Source organism: Canis lupus, chromosome 3 (genome assembly GCF_011100685.1).
Source record: "Canis lupus familiaris isolate Mischka breed German Shepherd chromosome 3, alternate assembly UU_Cfam_GSD_1.0, whole genome shotgun sequence".
Taxonomy (NCBI): domain Eukaryota; kingdom Metazoa; phylum Chordata; class Mammalia; order Carnivora; family Canidae; genus Canis; species Canis lupus.
In genome coordinates, this window is record NC_049224.1 from 77,515,301 (window position 1) to 77,533,990 (window position 18,690).

General features: G+C 34.1%; 1 long non-coding RNA gene across 1 annotated transcript in view; it reads left to right on the forward strand.

The window, feature by feature from the left end:
• Positions 1–17,939, forward strand: part of LOC111095391 — a 31,757-nt gene extending 13,818 nt beyond the window's left edge. Inside the window, exons 4-6 of the long non-coding RNA XR_005356424.1 lie at positions 1,478–1,520; positions 16,704–16,770; positions 17,878–17,939. This is a non-coding gene — a long non-coding RNA (uncharacterized LOC111095391). The remainder of the gene's footprint in view (positions 1–1,477; positions 1,521–16,703; positions 16,771–17,877) is intronic.
• Positions 17,940–18,690: the final 751 nt, after the last annotated feature.

An 18,690-nucleotide genomic window follows, 5' to 3' on the forward strand; every position in this document is an offset into this window, starting at 1 on the left:
TCAATGAAAAGCAAAAAAGCAATGGGCCTTAAACCAAATAACTTAAACACTAAAATCCATGTGTTCTTAATCATAACATCTTATATTTATTACACTCTGCCTCTATGGTAGATGTGTTGCTAAATATTTTAAATGCATTAGCATGGTTACCATTCACACCCACCCTCTGTGGCAGAGTAATGTTAACACATCCATCTTATTGATTGGGAAATGAGCTAAGTGAAGGTAAGTAATTTGTCTAAAGTGAAGTGGAGTCATGGATATTTGAAATCAGTTCTTCTAATTCTGAAGTCTGGGCCCTTAACTTCCTGTCCTCATTACTTAATTTGCATCTTTACGTTTTCAATGGAAATATCACCCACCTTTACTTCTTTGTCCAAAATTATCCTGGATATTGTAATTGTAAGGACCTGCTCCTTATTCAGCTTCCTATCCTTGCCTCACTTGAAATCCTAAGTGTTAGGTACACAATGAAATACAAAACAATGGCCTATTCTGAAGAATTATGCTCTCATCCTGACTTGCATCTGGACTGGAAGAGATTCGCATGTTAATATCATTTTCACTTTCGTTTTATTTATTTGTGGAGAAGAAAGAGAACCTGGTCTGTCAGGGTTACAGTTCCTTATTGGAGAATTCCGAATTGATTTATCATGTTTCTCCTATAACTTTAGCATAATTACAACATACAAATGCATGCTTTCTTTGCATACAGCTCTGCTAATATTTTCTCATGTTTTAATGGTGCTTCAACTTCTAAACCGGCAGACTCTACGAAGGTGGCATTAAATGAACCATTCTTATCAATGGGAGCTTTGAATGTGGCTCGAGGGCTGTTGGTACACAGCAGAGAATGACTAAATATGGTAAAAATAAGCAAATGTTGCACAGATGCTCATAGCTGACTTCTTGGTTTCCAACTTATTAAATGGTCTTTTTGCAAACCTATAGATCGTTATTCATGTAGATTCTCTTTCGAGGGTGCTTCAGTAGAGGCTGCCTATTCTGAGTTAATGAGAAAAGTCCTAATTAAGCTAGCCATATGTTCAATTGCATTTATAAATGGAAAAATAGCCTTTTTTTTTTGCTGCTGATACTACCATTGTTGCCATCTCCTGCTGCTATGGGTGTCACTGAAGCACTTACTGTTTCAAGTCTCCTCTGTATGCCAGCGTGTGCATTCCAGGCCTGCACTCTGTTTCCTGAGAGATTCTTGGCACGCAAGCTGAATGCCTGCAATGCTTGCTTATGAAAATATCTTTCTGGAGATCTATGTCTGTATTGAATGCAACTATGTCTTCAATTTTGCCCTAGGGATATAGATCTAGCAATGCTGCCAAAACATATTCTTCCTTTTCAAGCATTTAATCTATTCTGGAGCACACAGGAGAGCCCGGGAGTCAGGATTGCCCTACATAGCCCTTATCCCTTTTGCCGTGATATTTAGACTTCATTTTGGGTCTTTTCTTCTCTGCAGGTGCAAAACATTTGTTTGAACCCAGGTCTTCACTGGAAGTCAGGTAAACACTCTAGCGTGCTGCACCTTACACCTAAAACTGCTTAGAGGGACATATTTTCCTTTTTTCAACTACCCATGCCTACATGTTTGGAAAGTAAAATAAAAACTGCCGATAGTTTTGATGATCTCAGACCAATATTTAATAATTTTATTTATTTATTTATTTATTCATTCATTTATTTATTTATTTATTCTATTTAATTTATTCATATGATAAGCATGTATAGTCCACCTAATATGACCCCTATATTTTCTGAAAAATAAAAAGAATAATTAGCATCTATCTGTATGGGTCTTCTAGCCATAGTCATCTGTGGATTTGGGGTATGTGCGTAGGTTTTGGGACACTAAACATATATCACTATATTAAGTATTTATATAATGTATATAAAGTATACTATATATATATGAAATGTATATAAGTAACATACTTGGATAACTCCATATCTTGTTTAAATCAAGACAAAGAAACAAATGCTTATATAAATATAGCAGCAGGAGATAAATATACTCACAATAAGATATTTTGTTTAATTTTTTGTACCTTTATCACACTAAACTTTCTCATTTATTTAGTTATATGTGTTGACCTTAAAAATAAAACCACCAGTTATTTTACTGGGGAAATGAGTTTACTGTTGCATAGCAGAGGACTTGCAATTTGGGACATGCAAGCTTTGTTAAAATATTGGCAAGTGGAGAGATAAAAGGAGAGGAACTTTGTAGAGAGAAGAAGGAAGCTGAGAGGGGAGGCTTTGAACAAAAGTACATTGGAAGGAAGTGAGAATTGAAGGTAGTACCAGGTTGTCATTGGTTGAGTTCTGCTATCATTGGTTGAGCTTGTTGACAGGCTCTCCAGCAGAAGAAACTCTCCTGGTAGAGGAGTAAAGTAGGCTTCTTCCTCCGAGGGAATGCGATTGGTGGTATTTGTCAATGTATGATGTGGATGCGAGAGCAACCCCCCTCCGGCCTCCCAAACTCATTTCAAATGAAGCTTCTTTTTGGTTTCCCATTATGATATGGAGAAATTCTTGTGTTTGTTTTCTGGTACTGTTTTCCAACTGAGTGACAACCATCAAAAAAAATAATAATAATAAGTCGTTTTTCAGTCATTGTACTAACATCAATGAATTATTCTCCTAGATTTTACCTGATTATCTTGAGTATTTCAGTTTTTTTTTGTCTTGAGTATTTCAATTAAATTATTATATCAACTGCAAATGATAATGATTTTTGTCTTCCTTCAAAATTTATGTTCCATTTAAAAAAGAAAAAAAGGTTTTGAACTAATTTCCAGAATAATTTAACAATTAGATTTTTTTTTTTATTGTAATGAGAGGGCTGGACATTAACCTTTTGATTGCCAAGGCCTCCACTTGAAAAATATCCATCTTGGATAAACACATTGCCAGATACACAGCTAGATATAGAGCCAGGCCACCCTACTCATCAAGTTCCTCTTTTTAGAAAGCTCTGTTTGACCATCTGACTGCTTGCTTTTCCCTTTCTGTGCTTGAATCCTGTCCTTAGGTTTTAAATTTATCAATAAAAAGTGAACCTGAAAAATCCTAGGCACTCTGCCCTTGACCCCAATAAAAACGGAACCCCAGTTCTACGTTCTCGCTATCTCTACCTGTGACCTTGTGTGTGCAGTGTAACCTCAGGGACTTGTAAGTAGTAAACCTTATCTTTGCAAAGTCCCCTCATGGTTGTTGCTGAGGCACATCTTACAGTCCTAATAAAGGGCTGGTTCAGCCACAACATTGGTTCTGGTTGCAGAAATGCTGTAGGAGGGGTCAGCACTAGTAATAGTTGGATCCAGATGAGCGTCCCACGCATTTCTAGCTCTCTATAGGCTGAGACCAACACAAACCACAATGTTACATAACCTTTATATTAAGAATATTTATCTTGTATGTGGCTTTATTAGAAAATCTACTTTTCTTGGTAGATTTGTTATGAGTATCTGAATCCAAATAGATATTTTTTGGTATTTTTAAAAAATAAATTCCTAGGACAACTGGGGGGCTCAGTGGTTGAGGATCTGCCTTTGACTCAGAGCATGATCCCAGGTCCAGGGATCGAGTCCCACATCAGGCTTCTTGCAAGGAGCCTGCTTCTCCCTCTGCCTGTGTCTCTGCCCCTCTCTCTCTGTCTCTCATGAATAAATAAAATCTTAAAAAAAAAAAAAAAAGAGTAAATTCCCACACACAGTGCTAGCCTGTTACTATAAGATAAGGGACTCCAAAATTTGATAACTCTTCACTGTTAAGCAAGTGAAAAAGATGGTAAATATAATTCAACTATATATAGTGAAATAAAATAAATTATTATTGCAATAGTCAGTCTATAAACATTCAATATCTATTTGTGTAATGTTTCATGGATATTATTTTCTACATTTTTTGAAAAATTACCTAATTCATTAAATTACAGTGATTTTATTTTTGTATTTGCAAAAACATATACTTGTCATGGTGACATTGCAGCCTAAAAATGGCATGGAATTTTATCTGTGGTCTAAAGATATGTCATTTGATTGATATTCCTGATAACGTTACCTTGTGTAATCATGATTAGATAACCTGTCAAAAAATGGAAATGAAAAATTTATATTTAAAGTCATAGTAATATTCTATTAATAAGTCTATTGACTCTCTTTTTCTGTGACTAATGTTCACTGCGTTAGCAATATTTTAGCATCCCACTATGTATAAATGCAGAATGTCTAAAAGAAAATAATGGGAAACCCATTTCAATGAAAATTGCAGTGAACTTTTAAAGAGGATTTGTCATTTGAGTTAGGAGACTATTATAAACTGGGTCTAGAAATCACTCCTTTGGAAAGGAGACATTTTTGGTCTTTATCTCATAGACTTAACAATAAAAAAATTATCAAATAGCAATAACTATACAAGGTTTCAACAAATTTGAGAAGCACCCTAGATCCATTTTTCATTTCCAGAAGGAAATGATAATTGAACATGATAAAGGAGGATCACTGAGTGATGTAAACCATTGTCTTCCTTGCTATACATACGTAAGCATGTTCTGAAAGGGATGATCTACTGATCTTTCTGAATATGATACATTTGATTATTTTATTATGGACATCTATATCCTAGGATTATATTAATCCCATTTTTTTCACAGACGGTAGAGATGATTTAATACATGAAAAGCTTAATTTAACCAGTTCATTCAATGTACTCTGGGTTTCTTTCTTTCTTAAAATAGTTTGAATTTTGAAAAATATTGAAGTTATTTCTCAACTTATACTTTTGCCACATCTTATGAAAATGCTGTATATAGTCTGAGAAGTAATTAAAAGGACATCTTATGTCACAAATTTCAATGAGTTTTAATTGTATGTAAAATGGTTTAGTAAAAATAATTGTATACTCTTATAAATAATACTGATACAATGATTAATATCAAGGTAAATTTTTATGCAAATATTTGTAATTCAGTATAGGGCCCTAATAGGCAGATAATAAACTAAAAAAAAAAAAGGAATAGTTAATCATCTAATTGTTCAGTATTATCAAAGAGTGATAGGATGCTTAGGATAACTACTTATCAGTAAAGTAAATACATGATTAAGTTTTTTGAATCAGAATTTAAGTTATATAGAACTACTCATAGATTCATTGAATATAGTAATGATCATTTGTAAGAATATTTTTTCTATTCGATTCTATATTATGTACTAAAAATGTTTTAAAATGCATTATTGGAATATGGTGTCATAAATACCATTTGCATTTATAAATTCAAGTAGTCTACATATCAGGTGAAATTTAATAAAACATTATTTTGGAAGACATTATTTCACAAATTCATATTTTAAAAATGACTGAAGCCCAAGTACCTAGCAAAAGCCATCTATAGGAGAATAATTTCAGTAGTTTTTAAAAAGCCAGGAAATTATTAGATAATATAATTAAGAACTTGTTCTTGTTTTGGAAAATAGAGATGATAAAGTGAACATATGTGAAGCTGTGTAGAAGGAACAAAAATTCAAACAATTTTGAGGATTTAAAAATGTAATATCTGAAAGTTGATGATCATGTGAAGATATATAGAATACATATCTTAAATATATAAGATAAATATATACAATATATAGCTTTCCTACTAAAGGAAATAGAATATGTAAAATTACCTAATTAACTTAAAACTAATGTAAATCTAAATTTTTGTTTTCTTTGAAATCATGAGAACCTTTACATGTCATAAGCTTATAAATGCTTTATTTGACCTAATAATGTCACAGTTTGCAACATAGCCATAATTTTTCCTGCCAATATATTGTTTAAATATAATTATCTTGAAATTCAAAGGTGTGCAAAAACTTTAACAAGCATAATCTAATCAGGTTTTAAAATGCTTTGCTACAGCTGACCTTTAAACATGTATTCTAATCAATAATGAAATTTTATGTTGCACCCTGTATTGGTCCTCTGAATGGCATTGTAGGGTAATAATAGAAAGTGCACTTGAACAAATAAGCTTTCAAACATTGTAATAGATTTTAGATTATATTGTTAATGCAGAGAAGAATATGGAATCTATATGTAAATTACATTTATGATAAAGTAGTAGATTCAAGTTGTTCCTCAGAATTGTGCTTTAATTTAAATAAATTTTAAACGTATAGTTCTAAGTAAATAGTGATTTTGAAGTTCTAGTAGGAAAATCCAATTCAAAATGATCAGTTTCAAAGTGCTAATTTTACTTATAACTTTAATAAATATAAGAAGCATGAATGAAATAATGAGACAAAATGGAAAGGAAACTAATTTTTTTTAAATTTGTTAGCTTCAATGTCATCTTTTTATAATAGATTTAAATATATATATATATATCAATAAAATATCTATTATATTTTCATTCCTCTGAGACATCACCTTTAATATGGTGGTATATATGTTTGAAATATATTTTGTTTATTTTGGGCCATTTGTTAAGCTAGAAATGGAATCATTTCCTGAACAACGCTGTTTTATTATAATTCCCATGGGGGTAGTTCTCCATAAGTCACAATATAATTCCCAAGCAATTTCAGTCAGCATCCTACAGTTAGGATTCAGTTTTTCCAGGCAGCACCAATGCTTATAAACACTTTTCAGAATCACATAGTAATTCCATTATTCAAAATTTTTTCTGTAGTTTTAACTGTCTGAACTGGACAGTTCTCTCAAGTCTTTCATATGATTGCAGTTGAGTGTCCCTAGGGACTTAATCCTCTCTGTTTATTGGGACAGGACTTTCTATTTCTACTTTATAGAAATACCAACATTAGGAGCCAATTATGAGAAAATTTCCATTTTCTTTCTTTAAACATCAATGTTGTGTAGTTCAGAAGAAAATGAATGAACAGATCCTCCACTCCTTTAACACTCTATCACCTCATTTATTTTGTATTGTAGAAGCATGATCAAGGATACCCTACCCTCACTTTACTTTTCCAGTAAAGTATTTTCCAGACTATCATTTCTGGTCCTTGGAGTTCTGGGCTTGAAAATAATTAAATTGTGCTGAGTACCTATTTCTCTTCTATCACAGATTGTTTTTTACTTCCTAACCAGCAAATTATAGTCATCTGTTCCTTTACCCTCGTTTAATACATCACCTTTTAGAAATACCTTGAGAGGTGTGCCTGGGTGCTTCAATCGGTAAGTGTCTGCCTCAGCTCAGGTCATGATCTCAGTCTCCTGAAGTCAAGACCTGAGGCAGGCTCCCTGCTCAGCAAGGGGTCTTCTCCCTCTCCCTCTGCCCTTCCCTCTGCTTGTGCTCTCTCTCTCTCTCTCTCTCAAGTAAATAAAACCTTAAAAAAACAAAAAAAACCTTGATATTTCTTATGTGAGAATGTTTTCGTTTCTAAGTTTCTAAGGAAAATGCAGATTTTACTCTACTATATTTATTTGATCATCTCATTGTTAGTTTCTATTTGTAAGTTGAATACATTACTACTAAAAAGCTAAATTATTTATAAAAATACATACATACATACTAATAAATCAACCAGTCACTGCCCTTCAGTAGATTGAAATGTACCTAAACCATGTCAGCACTTAAAAAGATAGAGAAGTTTCCCAATGTGTTCCTAGATGATTATATTTTTAATCAAAAATAGTTTCTATCAAAAGTCTTCTGTTGCAGGCTAAAGATACATTCATGACTAATTTAAAAAGTAACTGTGCATGCACATACACACACACAAACACAGAGTAAGCAATAGTTTTAGAAATCATTCTTTAAACTGATTCTGAAATAGTTTGCTTGTTTCAGTGCTTTAAGAGGAGGTCAACCAGTTCTTGAAAATGTTTGAAGCACTTCATACTACATCTTAGTTTATTTCTATTTCTTCCTCAATATAAGAATATTGTATGAAAGTCCAATGCTCAAAAAAGAATGATAAGAACCAGATGAAATGTGGAAATACACAAAGTTGTTATGTCAATAATTATACCACAGGTTCATTATTCAGATTTTAAAGAAATTTAAGGCTAAATTGTCTTTGTTGTAAATCTAAGAGAAAAAAATGAAAATCTAAATTTGCATTATGAAATCCTTCAAATTGAATTGTGACTTCAGTATATTACAACATTCTCTCAAAATATTGTCTCAAATGTTTAAATCTTTAAATAATTTTAATTTTGAGGAGAATATGAAACGGTTTTTATTTCTTCTAAGAAGAGATCACCTAGAGAGAAAGAGTAATGAGGCAAGACTGGACACAGAGCTCAATCATTTATTCGTGCAGCTGTAAACTTTTTGATAGAGTAACTGTAATATATCTTACAGTAGATTAGGCACTGGTATTCAGAGATGATTACATCAGAGTTCTTATCCTCAAAAATGTAATGTGTAACACAGGAAACATCAAGTTAATATAATATAAAAGGATCTATTAAAGTCAGAATCCAAGTGTGTTGTTTATATAACAAAAGATTTTGCTTGGCAAATCCCAGAAACTTAATATAGAAAAGGGCTGACAAATTTGTTCTTTAAATAACTGGTTAGTAAATATTTTCAAGTTTGCACACCATGTGGTCTCTGTCTCAACTGTTCAAGTCTATCAATGCAGCATCACAGCAGCCAGAAACATAAGTAAAAGAATGGATATCATGCTTCAGTTAAACTTTATTTACACAAAAGATGAGATGGATTTAGCCTGCAGACCGTAGTTATGCCAACCCCTAATGTAGGAGTTAATTAGCGGATTGTATCTGAAAGAAAAGTAGAAATTTCCCAAACATATACATACGATCATGTATAATGTTCTTTTTTCTTTCCTGTTCTAGTGGATTCCATGTAAGTATAGACATTGTTTATTCATTGCTCTAACTTTAATGAAAAGTGCTTTATATAGAATAGATGCTCAGTAAATATTTGTTAAATGAATGCCTACTGTTCAGCTGATGGTGGGGTTTTCCCCTGGAAGTCAATAACATTTGCAGAAGATTCCTACTAGCTTACTCTTCGAATTTTTAATCAAGAATAAGCATTGAATTGTATTGAATATTTTTTCTACCTCTATTAAAAAGATCCCTTTCTTTGTCTTTTAAAGTCCTAAGATAGGGACACCTGGGTGGCTCAGTGGTTGAGCGTCTGCCTTTGGCTTAGGTTGCAATCCAGGGGTCTCGGGATGGGGTCCTGCATCAGACTCCCCACAGGGATCCTGCTTCTCCCTCTGCGTGTGTCTCTGCCTCTCTCTGTATGTCTTTCATGAATACACAAATAAAATCTTTTTTTTTTAAATAAAGTACTAAGATAAACCATTCTTGCATTTCTCAAAATAATACATTCTAGACATGCATGGTGGTTAAAAAAAAAAGTCTACAACACTTTGGCTCTATTTCCATAAAAAAAATGGGGATCTATCCCCTACCCCTTAAATATGGCAGTCTTATAACTGCTTTGACCAATAGAGTACAGCAAAAATGGCACTGTGAGGTTTACAAGACTAGTCATAGAGAACCACCTTGGCTGCAGGGACACTTATTTTTGAACTCTTGAGCTACAGTGTAAGAAATTCAACCGTACTGATGTAAATTTATGTGACTATATGGAGATGCTCCAATGGATAGTTCCAACGGTGCTGCATCTGACAGCCAGATGCGTAAGTCATCTTGCATGGCTAACCTCATCGGTACTTCAGATGACAGCAGCAGGGAGTGTATATAACAACAATATTTATATGCTAGGCAATGGAATAAAAACTTTACACAAATCAATTTTTTTCACTCATGCAACAATAAAATCATTATGAAGCTGATATTATGCCAATTATTTTATTATTTTTTTAAAGATTTTATTTATTTATTCATGAGAGGCAGAGAGAGAGAGAGAGAGAGAGAGAGGCAGAGATGCAGGGAGAGGGAGAAGCAGGCTCCACGCAGGGAGCCCAACGTGAGACTCGATCCCGGGTCCCCAGGATCAGGCCCTGGGCCGAAGGCGGTGCTAAATCGCTGAGCCACCCAGGCTGCCCAACCAATTATTTTAAATATGTGGGAACTGGGACATAAAAATTGGCAAAGATCACACAATAAGCATTAGAACCTGAAAATACCTGATTTCAATGACCATGACCCTAAATAGTATCCACTGGTTTTAAATGTCTTTGATTTCTTTAAATTATTGGTGGTCCAGTTAGGTTCTTTGTTGTTGATTTTGTTAATTTTGTTTATGCATATACGTAGCTCATTTTGTTTTTCCTAAAATGTTTCTTATTTCATTTGGATTTAAAATTTGTTTACAGACATAGAATACACCCATTTCCTTTTGAAGGAAGCTCATTTAAAGAAATGTTCCCTAATTTTACTTTGCTGAGTTTGATAGTATATTTACATCTTTTATCATTATCTTTATTTATTTTTTATTTTTATAAATTTATTTTTATTGGTGTTCAATTTGCCAACATAGGAATAATACCCAGTGCTCATCCCGTCAAGTGCCCACCTCAGTGCCAGTCACCCCCACCCCCCGCCCACCTCCCCTTCCACCACCCCTAGTTCGTTTCCCAGACTCTTATCATTATCTTTAAAAGTGAGGCCCCATTTCATCATAATATATATAATTTGCATTCTTGCTACTACACTTACTTTCATGTTTCTATGGTTGGGCAATGCACATTCCTAAGAAATCCTTTCTGTTCATGGACTAAAAATCACCTACTCTCACCAACTGTTTTCCCATGTCTTTTCTGTTATATCTATATCTATATCTATATCTATATCTATATCTATCTATATCAGGAAAGGAAAGAAGGAAGGAAAGAAGGAAAAAAGAAGAAGAAAAAAGAAAGAAAAAAAGAAAGAAAGAAGAACCAGAATGAAAAAAGAACAAAGAAAACTAGAACATCAAGCACATCCTCACTCAAGACAGCCCGCACTCCCCCATCCCGCCAACTCCCATGCACCCTCCTTCGGGTTCCGGTGCTGAGGTGGAGGGAGGGAGGGAGGAAGGAAGAAGTGAAGGAAGGAAAGAAACCCTCTTCTTTACTCCACGATTCTTCATTTTAGCATTCAACCATGATGCTGTTTCATCCAGGTTAAAAAACAAAGCAATAACAACAGTAAAGAATTTCTTTTGATTCCACTTCCCTTTTTCCTATCCCCTATTTTTCTTCTCTACTAACAGGAAAGCTCCTCCAAAGAGCTGTTTTTATTGCTGTCTCAAGTTTCTCTCCTTTCATTTTTCAAAAAGCTATTTCAATCACACTTTAACCTGACCTGCCCTAGTAAAAGTCAAAAATCACCTCTACGGCATTAAATGCAAAAGTCAATTCTCAGTCCTCACCTTTATTAACCTATTGGTAGGTTTACAAAAAAGAAATCACTCTCCCTTTGTTGAAACACTTTCTTTATTGGCTCCAGGACACCATTTACTGCTCATTTTCCTCTTTCATCTTCAGGTCTTTATTAGTATCGCATGCTGAATTATTTTCATTGCTCCAACCTCTAAATTGAGAATTGGTCCAGTGATGATTTACTTTTATATTTTATAGCTGCACTAATCTCCTTGTATAATTTAGTCCCAGTGTTTTAAATATCATTTATATTCTGATAACTCTAAAATTTATTTCTTTCCCAATTCTCTTGAACTCCTAACTTACATATCTAACAGTGAACTAAAAGTATCCAAGTGGATATCTTATTGGAATATTAAATTTATTATGACTTTAAAATGAACTTTGTGTGTTCCCCATTCTTGTTTCTCTAAGAATCTTTCCTGATTCTCTAAGAATTCTCTAAGAATCTTTCCCCATGCTTCTACTTGCTCAAGTGAAAAAAACTTAGGGTAATTCTTAAATCCTTTCTCTCAAACCAATTCAATATGTCAAGAATATCATTGCATATACCTTCAAAATGTAAGGAAAATATCAATGTCATCTAGTTTAAACCATCATCATATTTTTCCTAGAATATTGTAATAGTTTTGTAACTAGTCTTCTTGCTTCTTCTCTGGGTCACCTGTAGTTTTTCAACCATTAGCCAGAACAACAACAAAAATCTGTTAAAATATTAAATATAAATCACATCCTGTCATTCCTCTTTTCATAGTCTTCACTCATAATGGCCAAAATCTTAACAGTGACTTTTGAGGATACATGTTATCTGACTTCCTTCTTTCTTACCCAACCCAAGCTATTTCTCTGACATCATATTCTACTAAATTATTTGTCTTATTCTTAATCTCCAACTACACAGGCCTCTGACTGTATTTTGAGCTGTCCAGGTAATCCAGTAGCTACCATTCCTTTTGCCTGAAATGTTCTTTCCCCAGGATATTGTTTCCTCACTTCCTTAGTCTTTTAATCCAACATCCTACTTTCAAGGAGTTCTTTAATGGCTAAATTTGGAGTTTTTCCTTGCCTTCCCCAATTTTTCCTGGCCCACTTTCTGCTTTTTCTCCTTAAAATTTGTAAGACATTTTACTTATCTTACATTGGTTTTCTCCCCTCATAAGCTTAATGGGTTCCTGTGCATTTTGTATACTACATTTTCTCCAATGCTTAATTTTTTTTTCAACATGGAAAGCAATCAATAATCATTAAATGAACAAATCTGGAGTTATTGTTGCAGACGTTTCCATATGTTATATTAGATCTGTTGTGTGAATCGTTACTTAATACTTGTTAAGTGTTTACACAAGTGTTACACAGCACTTATTGTAAATTTCACTAGAATTCAATTTACTGGTTGCTTCCTTTTTTCCTTTTACTTTAGGTTATCTTCCTCCTAATATCAATTCACTTAGCATTTATTTTGCAGAATTGCTCACAATTCTACAAAAATATCATGTGTTATTTGTAAGCATTTTAAATATCTGAATTTTCAAAATTATTTCTATTTTGCTTTGATTTTTGAAGAGGTTCAGAATTTTTAAAAGATACATGATTCTATGTTAAAAATCTTTCCTTAGTACTTAAGTCAAAATTACAACACTAAAATGTATTCATTGACAGGGAAGTGGAATTACTGGACTTGACTTTAAGGTTTATGACTAACCTAGCTTTTTGTATGGTTGACTTCTTGTCCCTCTGAAAGCTGGAGTTCACCAGAGCACTGTTCCACATTTTTCTAGGGTAAAAAATGTCACCTCTGAATATCTCTAGATATAGATATTGAATTATTTTTGAAGTTACCATTCTGACATTTAGTTTGAGGGGGAAAATAGCCACTGACTATTTTAATTAATTATCCTTTTCCATTTTCTTTTAATCCAGCTTCATTCTCTATGATTAAAGGATGTTCCTCCATGTGTTATTAAAAAAAAAAAAGCGCTTGTTAAGTGACCTCTATTTGATTATATGTTGTTTCAGACTTTGTGATTATTTGGATCAACATTAATCCTGCTTCCATCTTATTTTATATTTCACAGAAATGTATCAATATTTCTGTCCATTATTTAAACAGTATTTAACTTTGTGGGATGATTGACTATTTTAATGTTATTTTTAATTTTATTTAAAATTATATCTTTAATTTTGTTTCATTTTGAGAAAGGAAGATACAGTTGGTCATGATCTCAATCACATATCTAAGTCTGTCTTTTGATTCCATAGCATTTTTTACCGCTTAATTGGGGGATAATTGATAAACAAAAAAATGCACGTATTTATTATATACAACTGGGTGAGTTTGGGTATATGAATACACCTGGGATACCATACCCATAACCAAGGTGACAAACCTATTATTACCTACAAAACTTTCTTTGTGTTCCTTTGTTTTTGTTTGTTTTGTGGTAAGAACACTTAATGTATCTAGTCTCTTAAATTTTTAAGTGCTCAATATCATATCGTTACTTGTAATTATTTTATATCTGCTTTATCAACTCATCCATTAGTGGCAGTTAGGCAATTTTCCCTATCTTGGCTATTATAAATAATGTTGCAATGAACATAGGAGGGCATATTTTTTGAATTAATGTTTTTATTTTCTTCAGATAGATACCTATTAATGAAACTGCTGAATCATATAGCAGCTCTACTGAATAAGAGAAAATGTTGAAAAATCATATACCCAATAATGGGTTGATACTCCAAATACATAAAGAACTCATACAACTCAATAATAGCAACAAAAAATGGTTGAAAAATGAGCAAGAGACTTCGAATAAACATTTTCCAAAGTGAATATATAGGTTGTCAACAGGCACATTAGAAGCTGTTAAGCATCACTAATCATGAGGGAAATAAGAATCAAAACCACAATGTGATATCTCCTCACACCTGTTAGAATGGTTATTATCAAAAAGACAAGAACTAGAAAATGTTGGTGAGGATATGGAGAAAAAGAACCCTTGTGCACTGTTTGGGGGCGAATGTAAATAATTGCAGCCACTGTGGAAAACAACATGGAGGTTCCTCAAAAAATTAAAAATAGAGCCACTCATTGCCCTTTATTTTTATTATTATTATTTTTAAATTAGCAAACCCTGATTCAAGGTATTGGGATTTATTGCAACACCATACATATTAAAACATCTTTATATATTTTTTCTTCATTACAAATTACAAATATACAAACAAATTCTGTCAAAGTCAACATCTTTCATATTGGAAACAACTATAGAAAACTTACACTCTAATTCCAGCAATTAAATTGCTGTTCCCCATCTGCCAGTAAAAAAAACTGCACATAAATACAGCTCCTGACAGTGAAACCACAGTATTCACATGGAACATTTTTCTAAAGCAGTAGTGATGCTCAATTCTGAGGAAAAAAAAAATCTGTGTAAAATTCAGAGAACTTCATGGTAGTTCTGGGAAAATTAGAAATAGGAGCAATTCTTTTCAGCCATATTTTAATTATAAACTCTATGATGGTCTTCTCTCAAAATAAATAGTGAAGTATTAAATTGTCCCCTGACTGGTCAGAGCAATGTACTCAACCCAGCTGAATGCAATAAATAATGGTCATGTTTTTTTTTTTCTTGTCAGAATGAGAAGGGTGGTCCTTGAGCAACATTGTTTCAAAATAAGAATTTAGTCCCAGGGAGAGCTATCTGCCCCATAGGGATATTGAATATGGACAGATACTGGGAGTAATACCCATCACCTTTTAATTTAGCTATTTGAGTTATTTGTACCATGGATCAGAAAAAGCCACAAAGGAGAAAGAGCAAACATCTAGGGTGCACCAAGGTTAAGAGGCAGATAGGCAAAGGGAACCCTTGAGAGTTGAGTGTAATAAGAATCAAGATAGAAAAGTTTTTAAAAATTGCATTCCAGGAGTTCAGATCTTAAGAGATATTTAACATTATGTAATAGAACTCAGACAGAATCAAGAAGAGTCAGCTTTGACACAGTGTTTGTGACTAGAAGGCATCTTGATTGTAAAATATGATACGTTTTAAATAAGTTAGTAATACAGAGACTAAAATACTGTTTTTAGTTGGTAGCATAAATACATTATAAGATTTTAGCAAGTTTTTGTTGTAGTTGTTGCCCTTTTTAAAGGCTAGAAAGGGCTGTGTGTACTTGAAGATTGTATATAAAGTGGAGGGAAAAATTAGAGAAAGAAGACTGATAATTGAAAGTGTTTACAAATCTATAATTAAAACAATTCATTTTGTAAAGTCTGGGGCATTTGTTCTTCAGAGATATCATTGAAAAAGGATGGTTAGTGAAGGTGTCCACAGTGAATGACAGATCTGATTTTGGATTTAGGAACAACGATCATTAGCCAAAAGTAAAAAAGAGTTGAATTAAGTAATATAAGTAATATATATGATTCATTAAAACTTTAGGACTCTAGGAGGAAGGGAATGCTGGTGTTACAGTTGACTGTTAGAAAAGATACATTGTGAGCTATGAAGAGTTTGGATTGTAAGGAAGAAGGAAAACTGAAAAAAATATTAGAGTTGTCCTAGCTAGAGGGAAGGAGGAAGACTAAAACGCTAGAAGATGGAAGACTGAAAAAAAGTACTTATTAGAGTTGTCCTGGCAAAAATTTAAAAGGGACTTAACCAGGGCAAAGGCAAGAAAATGAAAGTTTATAATCTTGTCTGGATAGCTTCCTTTTATTTTCAATTTCTCATTCAATGACGTTTAAAAAGTGTTTTTCCTAAAATTCAGAAGGAATATGATTAAAAATTATTCTTCCTCCCAAATTTCTCATCCCTTACTGTATTATTCTGCTCAGACTACTGTGATAAAATACTACTGTGTGGCTTAAAAAACAGAAATTTATATCTCATAGTGCTGGAAGCTGGGAAGTTCAAGGTCAATGTGCTTTCAACTTAGATTTCATTCCAAATCTTCTCTTGGCTTGTAGGTGCCCACAATCTTGCTATAATCACACAACTTCTTCTTTATCAACACAAGGAAAAAGAGATCTCTTTCTCTCTCTTCCTCTTTTAGGTATTCTGAGGAGTGGAACACAAGACAATGTTTCTATTAAATATTCCCACATCTGAATTCCCCTTTAGGAGAAATGATAGGTAACTGAGGGTAGAGCCTCAAAGCCAGATGGTGGAGTCATGAATGGAGTTATACGTTTTGAAGTTATAGACTTTAATATCTAATATTATTAATATACTGGGTTTCAGAACTGACCCTATATTCCCTCCCACTGTCTCACTTTTAAAGAGAAATATCTGTAACTAGGATCCTATACTTCTCCTACCATTGTATTTTGGGCATAGTTAATGTTTTCCTGTTTCACAGGTTTACACATCGGGATTGCATTTGCCCCAGGATGGATCATACCCGGAGTCTCACCCATATGACATAGGTAATATAGACAATGAGATTTGAGTATTTTGAACTGATGTTGTAATGAGTTGAGACATTGGGCATGCTAAGATTGAGTTAATGCATTTTGCATATGAGATGCCCACTAATCTTTGGAGACCAGAGATGTAATATAACAGACCGAATAATTAAATCCCCACATCTCCAAACACATCTATATCCTAATCCCCAAAACCTGTGAACACATTAACTTGCATACCTAAAGGGATTTTGCACATAAAGATCTTGAGGTAGGGGATCCCTGGGTGGCGCAGCGGTTTGGCGCCTGCCTTTGGCCCAGGGCGCGATCCTGGAGACCCGGGATCGAATCCCACGTCAGGCTCCCGGTGCATGGAGCCTGCTTCTCCCTCTGCCTGTGTCTCTGCCTCTCTCTCTCTCTCTGTGACTATCCTAAATAAATAAATAAAATATTAAAAAAAAAAAAAAAGATCTTGAGGTGGAGAAATTATCTTGGATTATCTGGTAGGCCCAATATAGGGTTCTAATAAAGAGATGAGTAGGGCAGGACAGTCAAAAGGTGTTGTGATTAACAGAAGTACCCATTAGAAAGATGTGACTGTAGGCAGGAGACAACCAATCAAGAAGAGAGGGTAGTCTCTAGACACTGGAAAAAGAAAATTATTCTCTTTCCTCCAGAAGGAATGCAGCTCTATCAGCACCTTGAATGTAGTCTAAAAAGATGCAATTTGGACTTTTGACTTTCATTTTTTTTTTTTTAAAGATTTTATTTATTTATTCATGATAGTCACAGAGAGAGAGAGAGAGGCAGAGAGACACAGGCAGAGGGAGAAGCAGGCTCCATGCACCGGGAGCCCGACGTGGGATTCGATCCCGGGTCTCCAGGATCGCGCCCTGGGCCAAAGGCAGGCGCCAAACCGCTGCGCCACCCAGGGATCCCGACTTTTGACTTTCAGAACTGTAAGGTAATAAATTTCTTTTGAGCCACTAAGTTGGTGGTAATCTAATATAGCATCAATAAGAAACTCATGCAATAGGCAAACCTCTCACTCTTTCAACAAAAGGGCTTTCTAAATCACTTTCCTTTACTTCAAACTTCTCACTTTGTCATCTCCTTTTTTACCTTCAGCATAAACCTTGACATCCTACATTATAAGTGAGATAATTATCCAGAAAATCCTTCAACTTGCTGTAAGTAACCTGTTTCATATACAATTCTTATATGCAAGTCATATACACATTTAATTTTTAAAGATTTTTATTTATTTATTAGAGACACAGAGATACAGAGGGAGGCAGAGACACAGGCAGAGAGAGAAGCAGGCTCCATGCAGGGAGCCTGACGCGGGACTCGATCTCGGGTCTCCAGGATCAGGCCCTGGGCTGAAGAACTATTAAAGAACTATTTAAAAACTCATTAAAGAACTATTTTAGACTACATATACAAGTCAATGGAAATATAAAAGAGCCTGCCAATTGTGAGCCAACCTGGACTAAAGGAGGTTAGTGGTACTAAGATACACATACACACACAAGTGATGTGGTAGGAAAAGTAGGTTCTAGGGTTAAGATGATAACTACTCTTGGGCACACGACATAACTATTTTTCCTGAGTACCATATACACAATAATCAAAAGTTGGAAGGAAGAAGGTCAGAGTGAAGAGTATAATCTATTCCAACATTTTTTCAATGTAGGAACATAACCTGTGAAAACTAAAAGACTTATCCAGATCAATATACATGTAAGTGGTAATTCTAGGACAAAATTTTTTTTAAGATTTTATTTATTCATGAGATACACATAGAGAGAGAGAGAGAGAGAGAGACATAGGCAGAGGGAGAAGCAGGTTCCATGTAGGAAGCCGGGACTCGATGCTGGGGCTCTGGGATCACGCCCTGAGTCAAAGGCAGACGCTCAACCGCTGAGCCACCCAGGCAGC